The following is a 17,823-nucleotide window of genomic DNA, read 5'->3' as shown; positions in this document are numbered from 1 at the left end:
ATTTGTTTGAATGTGGGTTTCTCACATCAGAAAATAATTTCACATAAAACATCAGTGGAAGTAAATTGTTTATAAGCAGAGAGGTAGAAAACCGTGTCCAAAATTTTCAAACCTGGGAGTCTGAAGTTAGGCTCCTCCATCTATATTTAGGCCCCTGAATAAAGTGGTCTGATTTTTCAAAAGTGCTAAGCTCCTGCTGCGTTTGGTGGGATTAGTGGATGATCAGCACTTTTGAAACTCAGATCACTTTTATGTAGGTGGCTAAATATGGAATTGGGAAGCTATCCTTAGGCATCGTAGTTTGAAAATGTGGGCCAGAGATACCCAGGACATGGGAGTGCCATTTAAAAATAACTGTCTTAGCTTCCTCAAAACAGCTAAGGATGCCAAAAGAAAGTTCTTTATAATTCACAGTTAGCAGGTCCAGCTCAGGCCCTAACAGCTGTGTTGCCCAAACAATCAAGGACAGAGGGATAAGACCTTAAAACAAGACATATTTGGCCAACCCAAGGAAGTTAAGTACCAATGCTGTCTCCAAGGAGGTATACAGTAAGGATGATTTTTGAAGCTTTGGATAAGTTGGGAGGCAGAACTGAACTAAGGTCTTTGCTGATATCTTCACAAATCCATGGTAGGATCTTATCTGACATTTTCTGTTTCTTCAAATCTCACACCCCTGGGGCTTTTCTAGCATGTCAGTCATGCAATGCAGGCTGGAGCATCTTTCACACATAGAAGCTAATAAGGATATAGGATATGAAGACACCAGCTTAGACCCAGCAGAGACTGACAAGTCTGCTGAAAGACTCCTCAGGTTAGATTTGAAATGTCAGCATAGACAGAGAGCACTTGGCTGCAAGGTGGATTGCATGAAGAAAGAAATTAGAAGAAAGAATTGCATGAAGTTCTGTTGTCCAAGGTCCACAAGCTTGGAATATGCACAATGTATGCATCTCTGAGGCTGGGAACAAGAGTGGATGGGCCAATCTAGTGTTCCTCTCTACCCTTATGTGGAGCTCTGTGGAGTCTGGAGCAGGAAGGATGGTGTTAGAGGCATCCATGTAGGAGAGAGGAGGGTCTTCTCTGCAAGTCCCCTAACAAAAAGGACCATTTTTTTTCTATTTAATTTTGTTTAGGCTCTTACACCATGTGCGCCTTTCCCCCTAACATACTTCCCCCTGGATTGCAACAGGAAGATCCCAAGCCAAGTTGTGGCCCCTATTTCCTACAGACATGCAAAAAGGACTTGAGCAAAACCACTTCATTTCTTGCCTTCTCTCTGGCCCAATGTCGATGCACTGTGGATAAGTAATGAGTCAATCATAGCGCCAAAGCGGGAAAGAGCATGACTGTATGCCAATGATTCTGTAGCTTGCTTGTTAGAGCATTCATATGGGAGGCCCAGGATCCGGTCAACATGGGGAACTCATTGCCAGGGGATGTTGTGAAGGCCAAAAGTATAACTGGATGTCCCTAAACCACTGGATGCCAGAAACTGAGATTGGATGATGGGGAATGGATCATTTGATAAATTGCCCTGTTCTGTTCATTCCCTCTGAACCGCCTGGCACTGGCCATAGTCAGAAAACAGGATACTGGGCTAGATGAACCATTGGTCTGACCCAGTATGGCCACTCTTATGTTCCCCTGCTCCAGTGAATTTTTAAATTATTTATCCACAGTGGAGCACCTTCAACAGGAGAGACCAAGGGAGCCCACCCCAGACAATCCCATAGCTCAGTGAGTAGGGCACGTACCTAGGCAGTTTCAATTCCCTGTTCAAGTCTCATCTCCACCTGAGAAGGGATTCAAACTGGGGGTTCCCACATACCAGGTGGGTACCTTAGCCACTTGGCTAAAGATTACAAACGAATAGCTCTTCCCTGCCTGGCCATTCTGTGTAAACTCATCTATAGGAGCCCAACCTAATAGGTAAGGACTGAGCATGTTTACTGGATCAGCCCCCACAGACAAGTTAGACAGAGGAACACCTAACTTCTGGTTTGTGCAAGAACTCAGGGGCTTAGGTGTCCAGATACAAGTCGTGGGCTGCAGTACACATGCTCAGAGGCAGAAACATAGGACTTTAGGGATCTAAATGAAGGCACCAAGTGAGTTTAGGCACCTATAGTGTTCAGGTATAGCTAAACAAGGGGTTACATGAATCCCAGTGGGGCGTGATTCCCAGATTTAAGTGTCTAAAGTGTCAGGCACCTAAGTGCTTCTGTAAATCCAGCCCTTAGTCTCTCTGTGCCTCAGTTCCCCATCTGTAAAATGGGGATAATAGCACTTATCTAGCCTCACAACATCCCTGTAACACATCTGAGGTTAAAGAATTGATATCCTCAGATCCTATGATACTGGAGCCATGTACATACCTAAGATAGACAGTGGAAAAACTCCCTCCCCTCAACTGCTGTTTTTCTTGGCCAATGGACTGTGGAAGCATCACAGAATTAAGAGCGTCATGGTCAGGGAATTACATGACAGGCCTCAATTTACAGGCAGCTGAAGGATTTCCGTTCTGTGTACGATTATTTAACGGAGAGGGAAAGAATGAGCGCAGAAGAGAGTGGTAATTCTCCTTGTTAAATGTTTACCATTCAATTTCTGGCTGCATGTTAACAGGATTTGTGAGAATAACCATGATGAGAATTCACCTTCCAGGATTAAGGTTGGGAGAGACCAAATGTTTAGTAAACATGCCATGAGAAGGCTTTCTTGTAGTGTGCCACAGCTGGTAGCCTTTTGAGAGGTCGTCTCCCTGCGTTTGAAGTGAATAATGGATAGTCGTATATTTTTAGGGTTTGGGTGGGGGTTAGGTTAAGGAATTAAACAAGGAGTGGTGGCTAATGTAGAAACATATCCCACCCCAGTGTTTTAACAGGGCATTGCTAGGCCACAGCTACACTGAGAAAAGAGTTGTTTGAAAACCATGTTAAAAACATGTATTGATATGTTCAGAGCCATCTGGGGGAATGAGACACATAAGATGAAACCTTGACACAGTTGAAGTGAATGGCAAGACACCCACTGACTTCGCTCAGGGCATGATTTTACCCACAGTTGCCCCTGATTCCAGTTGTGATTTTCAAAGGGAACGTAATGGAGTGAGGTGCCCAACTCCCATTAACAGTCACTAGGAGTCAGGCATCTAACTCCCTTAGGCTTCTTTGGAACTCTGAACCTTTAATGGGAGTTAAGCATCTAAATCTCTTAGCTGGCTTTGAAAGTCTTGCCCAAGGATCCTGCAGACTCATGTTCACACATTTGACCGGTGAGTGGACAGAGCTGAGGCTGTTAGGAGCCCAGGTTTCTAAGCAAGCTCTATTCTCAGTATAGATAGGGCCTTATTCTGTGCAATGTACTCTGCTGTACTCATCAATCAGCAAGTCTCCTCTACTCCCTGACAGCAGGTGGTTGGGGAAGGGCTATTTCTTTGTCTGTGCCCTATTGCCATGTCTGCCAGCACCAAGGGTGTCAGTTCAGATGCATTATTTATGGTTAATTCTGGCTTATTGCCCAACATTCCAGCATGTGGACCCCACAGTATCTCTGCAATGATGGATAGCCTGAGAAAGGCCATGTAAAGGGCATTATTCTAACAGTACATAAATGTTTTTTTTTCATTTAACATTCAAACACCTGATTTCCTTTAACATTGTAAACATGTGATTTTATTAGGTACTAGAGAGTTGATGGATTTAAAGCCATTTTTGGAGAACGAGTGACAGACTTGTCAGCTTTTCTGTATGTCGAAGAGGAATCTTTATCACGAAAACCTCCTGAGTGAAAGAGATGGAAGGGAGGTGGCCTCCACTCTGAAGATTTCCATGGATGTGTACGGAGCCACCCAAGACTTTTCAATACTCTGACTTAGTGGAAAACAATTTAAAAGTGGAGGGAACATAGGATACAATCTTCCTGAAACAGAGTTGGCAAAGGAGCTGTGTTTTGTAGCTAATAAATTCAGCTTTCAGGAAGAAATTCTTATAGGGTTCATTTACCAGTTTTTAAGAAAGTAAAATGAATGCATTAATTATATACATTTTTACCATCTGCTAAACGAGGTAATTTCGGCCAGGCCTTGGCAACCTCTTCCTGGACATAAACTTTAAAAACAAGCTTTTTCAACCATAAAATTACTGCCCTGGAAAAGGACAGATAAATGTCTAAGCAAGCGCCTCATTACTGTCAAAGCTGTGATTTGTTGTTTCATTATAATGTATTTTCCTTGTTATTAGTGTTAAGGTTGAGTCAGCCTTTCCATTATAAATACACTCCTAATTTTAGGGTGACATGGCTCAGCTGTTAAAAAAATTAAAAAAAACTTGATCTGGGCTGAAATGAGGAATTGTGTTCTCAAGCTAAATGCAAGGATCAAAACAAGAGATCGGATTTTTAGAAACATTTTAAGGCACTTCTGGGATTGACAAATGCCTGGCTTTTTCAAGAGCTCATATTTGCCATTTTATTGTTGAGCAGCACCGTCACCCACTGAAACCAATAGGGCTATGTTCAGAATAAGGTGGGCTTAATTAACTGCACGCTTGCTCAGTAAAACAAGAGGGGTGCAAAGAGCTTCCCCTGGGTGTGGTACCCACATTGTAAAAACCTGCACCAAGCTCCTACTCCCCCTCTTAATGCAAGTAGTTGGGCATGGGTAGGGTGGGTGGAACCTTGGCTCTGTTCCCCCCACACCTGGCACGTGCCGTCAAGTGTAGCTCTGCCATCGTGGTGGGGGAAGTAATCTGCACCAAGAATGAGGTTGGGGCAGGTTGCTTCTTCCCTGGAGCAGGGGGAAACTGGGAGGCTGGAATCTGGTTCCCTGTCTGCTCCTAGGGCCATGCAACAGTACGCTTTCCCTATAAATGTTAAATAATAAGGAATGAGTAATGATACTTGGGGCTTGTGACAAAGCCACAGTTCAGCTCAAAGTGTGAAGATGCAGAGTTTATCCCTCCTCAATGAATTACTTTAGAGCCATTGTCCCTCAAAATGATCTGCTTTATGTGCTGAACATTTGACATATTGGGGACCTGCAGCGGCTGTTGAAAATGGGATCATTTTTGACAGATCGGTGGCTTGCAAACTCTGAGTAAAACTTACCAGCTCCTGCATTTCAGTTGTGGACTATTTTTTGTTCATCTTTTTTCTTTCAAATGAGTGCACAGTAAGGCTCAGCTGCCCCTGAGGTTTCATGTTAATTACCACCTAGCACTGGCTCAAGAAGAAGTGTAACATACATTCCAAGGGTCAGCTGTAATGTAAACACAAATAAATAAATGTTTTAAAACTGCAGGCATTACTAAAGGTAGCATCTGAATGTGGCCCAGCGGGATAGGAGCAGGGATGATCTAGTAACACTCTAAGAATATCTGAAGGTGACAGACAAAATGTGGGGAAGTATGGGAGGATACCAATCGCAGTACAAGATGAGTGAGACGTGTGTGTTTTTTTTAAAATATATATCTTGTTGACTTATTATAAAATGCACCATCAGCAATAGGTCTTGGAACAAATTTTGAAAGAGAAAGTAGTTAAGGACATAGAGCCCAACAGTAGTTGGGATAAAATATAACATGGTTTTACAAAGGGCAGATCATGCCCCAGACCGACCTGATCTCCTTCTTTGAGAAGATAACTATTTTTTTTTTTTTTTTAGACAAAGGAAATGCAGTAGATCTAATCTACCTGGATTTCAGTAAGGCATTTGATATAGTTCCACATGGGAAATTAATAGTTACATTGGAGAAGATGAAGATTAATATGAGAATTGAAAGGTAGATAAGAAACTGGTTAAAGGGAAGACTACAATGGGTCATACTGAAAGGTGAATTGTCAGGCTGGAGGGAGGTTACTAGTACAGTTCTTCAGGGCTCTGTCTTGGGACCAGTCTTATTTAATATTTTTATTACTGATCTTGGCACAAAAAGTGGAGAGTGCTAATAAAATTTGCGGCTGATACAAAGTTGGGAGGTATTGGCAATATGGAGGAGGATCAGAATATCATAAAAGAAGATCTGGATAACCTTGTAAACTAGAGTAACAGAAATGGAATGGAATTTAATAGTTCAAACGGCAAGGTCATACATTTAGGGACTAACAACAAGAATTTTTGCTATAAGCTGTGGATATATCAGTTGAAGTGACAGAGAAGGAGAAAAAACTTGGGTATATTGGTTGATCACAGGATGGCTATGAGCTGCCAAGTGGATGCAGCTGTGAAAAAGGCTAATGCAGTCCTAGGATGCATCAGGCAAGGTATTTCCAGTAGAGACAGGGAAGTGTTAGTACTGTTATACAAGGCACTGGTGAGACCTCATCGGGAATAGTGTTTGCACTTCTGGTCTCCCATGTTTGAGAGATGAATGCCAAGTGGAAGAGGTATAGAGAAGGGGTACTAGGATGATCTGAGGATAGGAAAACCTACCTTATGCGAGGAGACTCAAAGAGCTTGGCTTGTTTAGCCTATCCAAAGGAAGGCTGAGGGGAGATATGATTGCTCTCTATAAATACATCAGGGGAATAAATACTAGGGAGGGAGAGGAGTTAAGCACCAATGTGGATACAAGATCAAATGGATATAAACTGTACATCAACGAGTTTAGGCTTGAAATTAGGTGCAGGTTTCTAACCATCAGAGGAGTGAAGTTCTGGAACAGCCTTCCAAGGGGAGCAGTGGGGGCAAAAAACCTAACTGGCTTCAAGACTGAGCTTGATAAGTTTAAGGGTGGGATGGTCTGTTGAGATTGCTTACAATGGCTAGTAGCAAATATCTCCAGTGGCCAGTGATGAGACACTAAATGGGGAGGATTCCGATGAAGTGAGCTGTAGCTCACGAAAGCTCATGCTCAAATAAATTGGTTAGTCTCTAAGGTGCCACAAGTACTCCTTTTCTTTTTGCGAATACAGACTAACACGGCTGTTACTCTGAAACCTGAGTTACTACAGAGACTTTTCCCAGGTGTCTGGCTGGTGAGTCTTGCCCATATGCTCAGGGTCTAAATGATCACCATATTTGGGGTTGGGAAGGAATTTCCCCCCAGGTTAGATTGGCAGAGACCCTGGGGGGTTTCGCCTTCATCTGCAGGATGGATCACTTGTAGATTTAAACTAGTGTAAATGGTGGATTCTTTGTAATTTGAAGTCTTTAAATCATGATTTGAGAACTTCAGTAACTCAGCCAGAGGTTAGGGGGTCTATTGTAGGAGTGGGCGAATGAGGTTCTCTGACCTGCGATATGCAGGAGGTCAGGCTAGATAATCATGATGGTCCTTGTGGCCTTAAAGTCTGTGAGTGTAATAGCACCATTTTCAGCAGTTTTAAGAAAGAGGCTAGAACTTGACATGAACAGGGAGACTGAACTACCTCCTTGCCCCGAGAAATGATCCCTGCAGACTGGAATTGAGGATCTTCACAATTCTGAGTACCTCAATCAAATGCTCCGAACTCTGCTCTTCTGGTGGCAAGATAATCCTAGTCTTTGCAATCTCTCTGTCTCTCTTTCAATCTCTTGCTACCAGTGCAAGGCATATAGAACATAGTGATCTAGAGGTGGGCATATCATTTCTTGATACACAACATTTCTGTTTGCCTCTTGCATTCAGTCCAGTCTTTAACTGAACATTAGGCAGATACCTTCCTTGAGCTGTTTTACAGTACCATGACTCCCAGTCGTTTCTTCAGAGTATCCCACACATTCATCCTGCAGCAATGTATCTGAAAAATGTCGGATTCCTTTGGTTAATGTGCATTGCTTCTCCTGGCCTCAGATTAGGACTTCCCTCCCAAGGCTCAGTATTGCTCTCTTTATTCAGCTTAGCTGGGATCATTCTGTTCTCTCCAGACTTGTTGCTGTACCTCATGTATGTGTGTACCACTTCCCCATTGCTCTATTGCGCCTCCAGTACAAACTGCTTCTCCCTATAGCACCGGCTTGTCCATCTGTAGCATCAACTTGTGGAATGCACTGTTCATTTTATTTTTGATATTCTGGGGAAATGCCCTCCCCCCCCCACTTACTTTCAGGTCAATGCAGGAACAGGCTGTCTAATCTGAGGATGTAGCCGGTCCAGACCCTTGAGAAACAGACCAACCATGAGGTTGGGGAAAATGGAGTGTCCCGAGACTCCTGGCTGGAAAGCTGAGAGCCTCTAGGTGTACCTTTATGGACGCCACTGCCAGGCCTTGCTGTTTAAGGTGTATAAGGTACTCCAGAATAAGAGTAACATAGCCTGAAGTGGGGGCTTATGACACTGGACACACCAACAGGTGAAGCTCTTCCACTTCGCTGCATATGTGGACCTCATGGAGGGCTTTCTGCTGCCAAGTAAGATTTCCCTCACCTGCTCCGAGCACATTTGTTCCATGGGGTTCAGCCATGAAGCTCCCGGGCCATGAGGTGGAGGGACCGGAGGTCTGGGTAATGAAGACCACGTTGGTCCTGAGTGATCACGATTCCATAACTCCGACCCCACCGCCTAGATAAGGCTTTGGAGTCACCTAATTGGAATCGATATGATCATGTTGGTGAGGAGTGGCGACATGATTGGCATGTCGATTGACAGATTCAGGAATGCGGTGTACCAGGTTGTCGAGGCCATGCTGGCGCCAGCATAATTATCTCCACACCCATCCCTGTGAACCTTGAGTAGGACCTTGTGCACAAGAGGGATCAGGGGAAAAGTATAGAGCAGACGGCCTCCCTAGGGTAGCAGGAATGCGTCTGCGATTGAGCCCAGGCTGCTCTTCTGGAAGGAGCAAAACACTGGGCACTTCCTGTTGCTCCAGGTGACAAACAGGTCAACCCAGGGAAACCCCCACCTCTGGAAGATGGAGTAGATGACATCCGGCTAGATGGACCACTTGTGGTTGTGGAAGGACCTGCTGAGGTGGTCCACCGTTATGTTCTGGACTCCTGGCAGATATGATGCTTCTAGGTGAATGGAGTGGGCTATACAGAATTCCTAGAGTCTGAGCCTTCTGACAGAGGGATGAGGAATGGGTTCCACCCTGCTTGTTGATAGACAACACCACTGCAATGTTTTACATCGTGACTGCCATGTGCTGGCCTTGCAGTTGAGTCTGAAAGGCCTGGCATGCGAATCGCACAGCTCTCAGCTCCTTGGTATTGATATGGAGAGAGAGAGCTCGCCTTGTGACCAGAGGCTCTGTGTTTGGAGATCTCCCAGATGTGCACCGCAACCTAGAGCTGATGCGTCCATAACTAGAGACAAGGAAAGCTGAGGGCTGTTGACGGGGACTCCTTTGCAGACTATTTGAGCATTGAGCCACCACTGGAGGGACTCTAGCACCTGCTGTGGCACCATGACCACTAGTGCCAGGCTGTCCCGCCCCAGGCAGTATGTTGAAGTGAGCCACGTCTGCAGAGGCCTGAGCCTCAGCCTGGCATGCCGGACCACATGTGTGCAGGCCACCATGTGATTGAGGAGACCCAGACAACTCCTCGCTGTAGTGGTCGGGTACTGTCTCAGGCCTCGAATGATGCTCGTCATGGCTTAGAATCGGGACTCTGACAGACTTGCTTTTGTAGACCAAGTCCAACACTGCCCCAATAAACTCTATCCTCTGGGTCAGTGACAAGGTTGTCTTGTTCATGTTGAGAAGGAGACCCAGTCTCTCGAATGTGGATCTGACCAGACAGACTTGCCATTCCACCTGCTCTCTGGTGTGCCTCCTGAGCAGCCAGTTGTTGAGGTAAGGTCCGTCCTTCAGAGGAAGGCTGCTATCACCGACATCCACTTGGTGAACACTCGTGGGACTGTCAGCAGGCCAAAGGGGAGGATCATGAACTGATGATATTTTTTGTCAATCACGAACCTTAAAAAGTTTCTGTGTGCAGGCTGAATCGCTATGTGAAAGTATGCATCTTTCACGTCAAGGGTGGCAAACCAGTCTCCCAGATCTGGAGAAGGGATATTTGTGCTGTGGGAGACCATTTGGAACTTCAACTTTACCATGAACTTGTTGAGTCCTTGCAGGTCTAGAATGGGTCTGAGACCACCCCCCACCCGCTTGGCTTTGGGGATTAGGAAGTATCAGGAATTAGAATCCCCTGCTCCTGAGGAACTTCCTCCACCATTCCCATGGCAAGGAGCACCTGCACCTCCTGGATAAGGAGCTGCTCATGAGAAGGGTCCCTGAAGAGGGGTGGGGAAGGGAGGTGGGAGGGAGGGTAGAAGCAGAATTGGAGAGAATATGCCACTTCTCCATGCGAAGAACCCAGCAGTCTGATGTTATTTGAGACCAGGCATGGTAGAAGTGGGGATACAGTTAAAAAAACATGGGAAGGATCTGGCATTGAGACAGGTGCCCCGTCCTCAGATGCACCTTCAAAATGTCTGTTTTGAGCCCGACAAAAACTTATTCGGGCCCTGGCCCTGTCCGGATGGGGGATGGGAAGGCTTACGCCTGCCATTCCTACACCTATGCCAGTAAAAATCCTGCCTTGGCCGAGGAGGATACGGGGGCTGTTGCGGAGGTTGGGGCTTAAAGGGCTTTTGTTGGGTTGCTGGGTGTGCATACCCAAAGATTTCATTGTCGCCCTGGAGTCCTTGAGGCTATGCAGCCTGGAGTCCATCTGTTTGGCAAACAGACTCACCCAGTCAAAGGGTAGGTCCTGCATAATTTGTTGAACCTTGGGCGGGAGCCCCCAGGCCTGCAACCATGAGCTATGCCTCATAGCTATCCCTGAGGACAAGGTGCACGCTGCCGAGTCCGCAGCATCCAGTGAGGCCTGTAAAGAGGTCCCTGCCACTGCCTTGCCCTCATAGACAATGGCCCCAAACTCCTCCCTGGACTCTGCTGTACCAGCTCCCTAAGCTTCAGCATTGAGTTCCAGGAGTTGAAACTGTATCTGCTCAGGATTGCCTGCTGGTTGGCAGTCATGAGTTGCAAGCCCCCAGTGGAGTATACTTTGCATCCGAATAAATCTTTGGACTTAGGAGCTGGGGCTTGCTATCCCTGCCTTTCCTTCTCATTCACCGCAACCACTACTAACCAGCAAGGCTCCGGGTTTGTGAACAGGTACTCATACCCTTTGGAGGGTACGAAGTACATCCTCTCCACCCCTTAGCGGTGGGAGGGATGGAGGTTAGGGTCTGCCAAATGGTCCTTGCATTGGCTTGTATAGTTTTGATGAAGGGTAGAGTGACTCTGGATGGTTGTTCTGGTGCCAAGATAGCCACTATATGGTCCTTTGACTCTACCACATCCTCCGCCTGCAGGTTCATATTCCATGCCACCCTGCATAGGAGTTCCTGGTGAGCGTGGCTATCTATAGGGGGCAGCCCTGAGGCAGAGGCACCCATCTCCGCCTTGTTCGTGGAGGATGACGAGGACGTCTTCGTCCTCGGGGACGTCCTGCCCTGCCTCTAGTTCCCTGCCAGCCACTCCAGCGTCTGGCTTAGGAACAGGGGTGGGTTCCAGAGCAGGCAGTGCAACCACCAAGTCCTCTACCTCCCTAGGGGGGGGACAACTGGCCGCTGCCTCTGGCACCCTAGGTTCAGATGCCACCAAGCGTGAAGCCTTGGACTGTGCGCCCTGGGCCTGGTGGTATGCCCATGAGGTCCAAAACAGCCACTGCACTGGTATGTGCCACTGCGCAGGCCGTAGCCCTGCACCTATGTCAGGTCTGTCCCACGCCGACTTGTGCCGGGGCTGCTGTGAATATTTGGACCCCATCCCCAAGCTTGAGATGGGGCCTGAGACCGCAATGGCCATGGCGGTGCCATGAGGCTGGGGAGTGGTGCTGCAAGGCTGAGGAACAGTGTCGCAAGCTGGGGTCTGTGCGGATAGCCAGATCGGTGCCGATACGAACGGTACTGATATTGGGACCTACTGCGCAAAGGCGATTGGCGTTGTGAGCAGGAGTGCTGGTGGGATTTGGACTAGTGCCACGAGTCCAAGCAGCATCGCAAGTCCAAGTGGCACCTTGCTTCTGGAGGCTGAGTCAAGGGGAGGATCATCCCCAGTTTTCCTCGGGACGATGCCGCCCGTTGCAGTATCGGAGGTTTAGGATGAAAGGCTGGGGAACTCGGTGCTGTCATCACAATGAGTTCTCTTGCAGACTCAAAGGTGTCCGGGGTGGAAGGCATGTAAGTCCCTAAAGAAGATTGTGGTTGGGGTGAAGGGTAAAGCCCCCAACCCAACAGCTGACTGACTGACTGACTAGGACTACACTAGCTATGAACTAACTATGAACTAATCAACTACTTCATACTGTTTGTATTGCATAGAAGCTAAGGAAAACGTGGAGAGCTTGCGAAGCAAGATGCCATAGTGGTGGTAGGAAGGTACTGGGGGGGTGCCATGGAGGCATCACTCCAGAGGGCTCCACAGCTGACCCAACAGGGGCTGCTAAGGGGAAAACTTTCTGATGACTGTGCACGCAGCACGCATACACCTAATTGGAATGGATCTGAGCAACACATCTCGAAGAAGTAATGTCCTTTTTCAACATTTTTCAGGTTTTTCGGTGAAAAAGCAAATTTTGGGAGGTTTTCCAAAATCAAAATTTTTCTACATTTTTCAGTTTTTGGTTGCTAAAAACAACAACAAAAAAATCCTTTGTTGTTTTCATTTAAACAAGAAAACTTTTCGTAGCAATGAAAAACCCCATTTGCTAAGGTAAAATTCCCCACTCTGAGCTAGACTGGAAAGTTGCTACCGTCTCATCTTTGAAATTCCTTCTTAAGATATAACCCTATTGTGATACCTTCGTGAAATTGGCCAGCTAACGATGGCTCAGTTGAGGGGACCATTTGGAAACTGTTGATAAATAATTAACTTGACTGTGTTTGCCCTCCCCCAACCCCGTCCAATGTTAGTCATGTGGCTTAGACTGTGAACTCTTTGAGTATGTCTATATTTCACATTTGGGCTCAGGCTCAGCACCAGCTCTCAGACCCATTCCCCTTGTGGCGTTTCAGAGCCTGGGCTCCAGATCAAACCGGAACATCTACACTGCTATTTTCAGCCCCCTAGTCTGAGCCCTGCAAGCCCAAGTCAGGTGTCTCAAGTTCCGAGACTCACTGCCTCCGGTCTTTTGCAGTGTAGACATCTTATCCCTGACTCAAAGGGCATCTTATTATATGTTCGGACAGCACTTACCATGTTGTGCGATAGTAACATATTGGCAACAATAGAAGTAGTATTACTATCTAATTAAATACACTGAAAAAGATAAATGTGTGTACGGTAAAATATAATCAGAGTTGCTAAATGCATTTAGAAAACAAATGAGATTGGTAAAAGACCTCTGAAATCCAGAAGTCCAAATGTTAGTGGTATCATTATTGGCATCTTGTGCAAACATGTACTTTATGCAAAAACATTAATAGGCAAGAGGCAAAAAAGACAGAATACCAGCAACTTTACACTAGCTCTTTTACATGGCCTTATTTCAGTGCCTCCTGGGCTCTTTGCCAAAATCCAGTTATCAACTCAGAGCACCATAGTTACACTAATGAAGTTCTGATTTTGATTTGAATCAATTATTTGGTCAGCGGGATGGAAATTGGAGAATCAGATTAACCCCTTAAATGTGAATGCCTCACATGGGGCCACATTGCAGGGGTGGGTCTATAATGCAGTTGCAATTGCTGGAATAGCAAGTAATAGGATTCTGTTGGTAATTTACAGTTAGATTTTCTTTTAATGGGAAGCAGCAGGCATTCCTGCTTGCATCATACATAGTAAGACTGGGGTATTTTTTGTTAGCAGCTCTGTGATAGAAGCTAAGAGATTCTCAACAGGAATTTGTTATGAAGGCCCACTGAAGCCCTGTCTATACGTAGAGCCCTGCAAATCTGTGGATATCTGCTTTATATCTACAGACCATATTTGTGGATTGTGGCTCAGATGCAGATATCTATACTGGGAAACAGATCCAGTTTTCTGTAATGGGTCTACCAGGACTGCTCTTGAAAATGGTGTGCTAGGCTGTAGACCAAACAAAACGCTTTTAGAGTGCATGATGTTTCCACCGGTTTTGGGGGGAAAGCCAACAGGTACGGAGGAGTATGCGGTTCAGACAGACGCATCCCTTGGAGGAGGATCTACTAATGGAGATTCTCTATGTCCTAGTAAGGAGGAGAGGATGGAAGATAAAATATAGGTAGGATTTGATGAGAAACAGTCAAATGAAAAAAGTCTCATTCAATTACATAATGTAATAGGAGACTGCTGAAAAGTTTTTAAAGTGCTTATATACCAATGCTAGAAATCTAAATAAAATGGGTGGACTAGAATGCCTTGAATTAAATGAGGATATTGATATAATAGGGATTACAGAAATTTGGAATGAGGATAATCAATGGGACACAATAATACCAGGGTACAAAATATATCGGAAGGACAGGTTGTGCTGGTAGGAGAGTGGCATTATATATGAAAGAAAGCATAGAATCAAATGAAGTAAAACTCTTAAATGAACCAAACTGTACCATAAATCTCTATGAATAGTAATTCCATACTCTTATAATTCCATGCTCTAAGAATATAGCAGTAGGGATACATTACCGATCACCTGACCAGAATGGTGATAGTGACTGTGAAATGCTCAGGAAGATTAGAGAGGCTATTAAAATAAACTCAGTCATGGGGGATTTCAACTATCACATATTGACTGGGTACGTGTCGCCTCAGGACGGGATGCAGAGATAAAGTTTCTTGACACCTTAAATGACTGCTTCTTGGAGCAGCTCATCCAGAAACCCACAAGAGGAGAGGCAATTCTTGATTTAGTCCTAAGTGCAGCACAGGATCAGGTCCAAGAGGTGAATATAGCTGGAACGCTTGGTAACCGTGACCATAATATAATTAAATTTAACATCCCTGTGGTGGGGAAAACACCACAGTGGCCCAACACTGTAGCATTTAATTTCTGAAAGGGGAACTACACAAAAATGAGGTTAGTTAAACAGAAATTGAAAGGTACCTCACCAAAAAGTGAAATCCCTGCAAATTTGCATGGAAACTTTTTAAAGACACCATAATAGAGGGTCAACTTAAATGTATATCCCAAGTTAAAAAAAACATAGTAAGAGAACCAAAGAAGTGTCACCGTGGCTAAATAACAAAGTAAGAGAAGCAGTGAGAGGCAAAAAGGCATCCTTTAAAAAGTGGAAGTTAAATCCTAGCGAGGAAATAGAAAGGAGCATAAACTCTGGCAAATGAAGTGTAAAAACATAATTAGGAAGGTCAAAAAAGAATTTGAAGAACAGCTAGCCAAAGATTCAAAAAGTAATAGCAAATTTTTTTTTTTAAGTACACCAGAAGCAAGAAGCCTCATAAACAACCGGTGGGGACTTTGAGACGATCAAGATGTTAAAGGAGCACTCAAGGACGATAAGGCCATTGCGGAGAAACTAAATGAATTCTTTGCATCGGTCTTCACGGTTGAGGATGTGAGGGAGATTCCCAAATCTCAGCCATTCTTTTTGGATGACAAATCTGAGGAACTGTCCCAGATTGAGGTGTCATTAGAGGTGGTTTTGGAACAAATTGATAAACTAAACAGTAATAAGTCACCAGGACCAGATGATATTCACCCAAGAGTTCTGAAGGAACTCAAATGTGAAAATTGCAGGACTGTTAACTGTAGTCTGTAATCTGTCATCTAAATCAGCTTCTGTACCAAATGACTGGAGGATAGCTAATGTGATGCCAGTTTTTAAAAAGGGTGCCAGAGGCAATTATAGGCTGGTAAGCCTGACTTCAGTACCAGGCAAACTGGCTGAAACTATAGCAAAGAACAAAATTGTCAGACACACAGATGAACATAATTTGTTGTGGAAGAGTCAACATGGTTTTTGTATAGGGAAATCATGTCTCACCAATCTACTAGAATTCTTTGAGGGGGTCAACAAGCATGTGGACAAGGGGGATCCAGTGGATATAGCGTATTTAGTTTTCAGAAAGCCTTTGACAAAGTCCCTCACTAAAGACTCTTAAGCAAAGTAAACTGTCATGGGATAAGAGGGAAGGTCCTCTCATCAATTTGTATCTGATTAAAGGATAGGAAACAAAAGGGTAGAGATAAATGGTCAATTTTCAGAATGGAGAGAGGTAAAAAGTGGTGTCCTCCAGGCGTCTGTACTGGGACTAGTCCTATTCAACATATTCATTAAGGCTCTGGAAAAAGGGGTAAACAGTGAGGTGGCAAAATTTGCAGATGATACAAAACTACTCAAGATAGTTAAGTCCCAGGAAGACTGTGAAAAGCTACAAAAGGATCTCTCAAAATTGGGTGACTGGGCAACAAAATGGCAGATGAAATTCAATGTTGATAAATGGAAAGTAATGCAAATTGGAAAACATAATCCCAACTATACATATAAAATGATGGGGTCTAAATGAGCTGTTACCACTCAAGAAAGAGATCTTGGTGTCATTGTGGATAGTTCTCTGAAACATCCACTCAGAATGTTGAGAATCATTAAGAAAGGGATAGATAATAAGACAGAAAATATCATCTTGCTTCTATATAAATCCATGGTATGCCCACATCTTGAATATGGCATGCAGATGTGGTCATCCCATTTCAAAAAACATATACTGGAATAGGAAAAAATTCAGAAAAGGGCAACAAAAATGATTAGGGGTATGGAATGACTGCCATATGAGGAGAGATTAATAAAACTGGGACGTTTCAACTTTGAAAAGAGATGACTTGGTGGGGGGGGAATATAATTGAGGTCTATAAAATCATGACTGGTGTGGAGAAAGTGTTATTCCTCATAACACAACAACTAGGGGTCATCAAATGAAATTAATAGGCAGCAGGTTTAAAACAAATAAAAAAAAGTATTTCTTCACACAACGCACAGTCAACCTATGGAACTCCTTGCCAGAGGATGATGTGAAGGCCAAGCCTATAACAGGATTCAAAAAGAACTAGAAAAATTCATGGAGAGGTCCATCAATGGCTATTAGCCAGGATGGGCAGGGATGGTGTCCCTAGCCTCCGTTTGCTAGAAGCTGGGAATGGGCAACAGGGGATGGATCATTTGATGATTACCTGTTCTGTTCATTCCTTCTGGGGCACCTGGAATTGGCCACTGTTGGAATACAGGATACTGGGGTAGATGGACCTTTGGTCTGACCCAGTAAGGCCATTCTTATGTTCTTAATCTCCATTAATGACTAGTGAATAAGAGCAGGTTGGCTCCATTGGGTTTTCTGAAATGGTATTAAAATGGTTTTGTCTGATTTATGCTAAGCCATAAATGAGCTCTGGGGGACTAGTTTCTGAAGACTGTCAGTAGTGGTTCAATTTACTAGTGTAGACTAGGCTTATGTTAGTTTACTGTCCATCCTACCCACTCACATTGCGAATTACATCCTTAGGTCTCCAACAAGAAACTAAAAGTATGAAGCATATGAAAATATAAAGGATGTGAACTTTTCAGAAAGCCTTTGCTTGGTGCCATGTGCTTTGTGCGTAGGCTGGAGCTCTTTGTAACAATCATTGATAAATCTACTTATCTACATGTGCTTCACTAGTTAAAAATCATGGACAGTAAGTGCTGTGGCAGAGTGGTGCTTATCTACTCTGTAGAGGTCTCATGCCATTTATCCCCGTTGACCTCTGCAGGAGAAAGTGAATATTCTGTTCCCCCACATCCTTAGTCCAGCACAAGCTAATACAAGCATTTTTAGTCATTCGAGTCGCACTCTTTCAGGGTTTCTTATAGGATAGGAGGATGTGCACCTTTTGTTTTGAATTAATTGGGATTAACAAGACTTACGAAAATTTGCACCTTCTGTTAATTATTTCCCCCTCCTTACTGTTGTTTA

This window comes from Caretta caretta, chromosome 3, assembly GCF_965140235.1.
Source record: "Caretta caretta isolate rCarCar2 chromosome 3, rCarCar1.hap1, whole genome shotgun sequence".
Lineage (NCBI taxonomy): Eukaryota > Metazoa > Chordata > Testudines > Cheloniidae > Caretta > Caretta caretta.
This window is presented reverse-complemented; position numbering follows the sequence as displayed.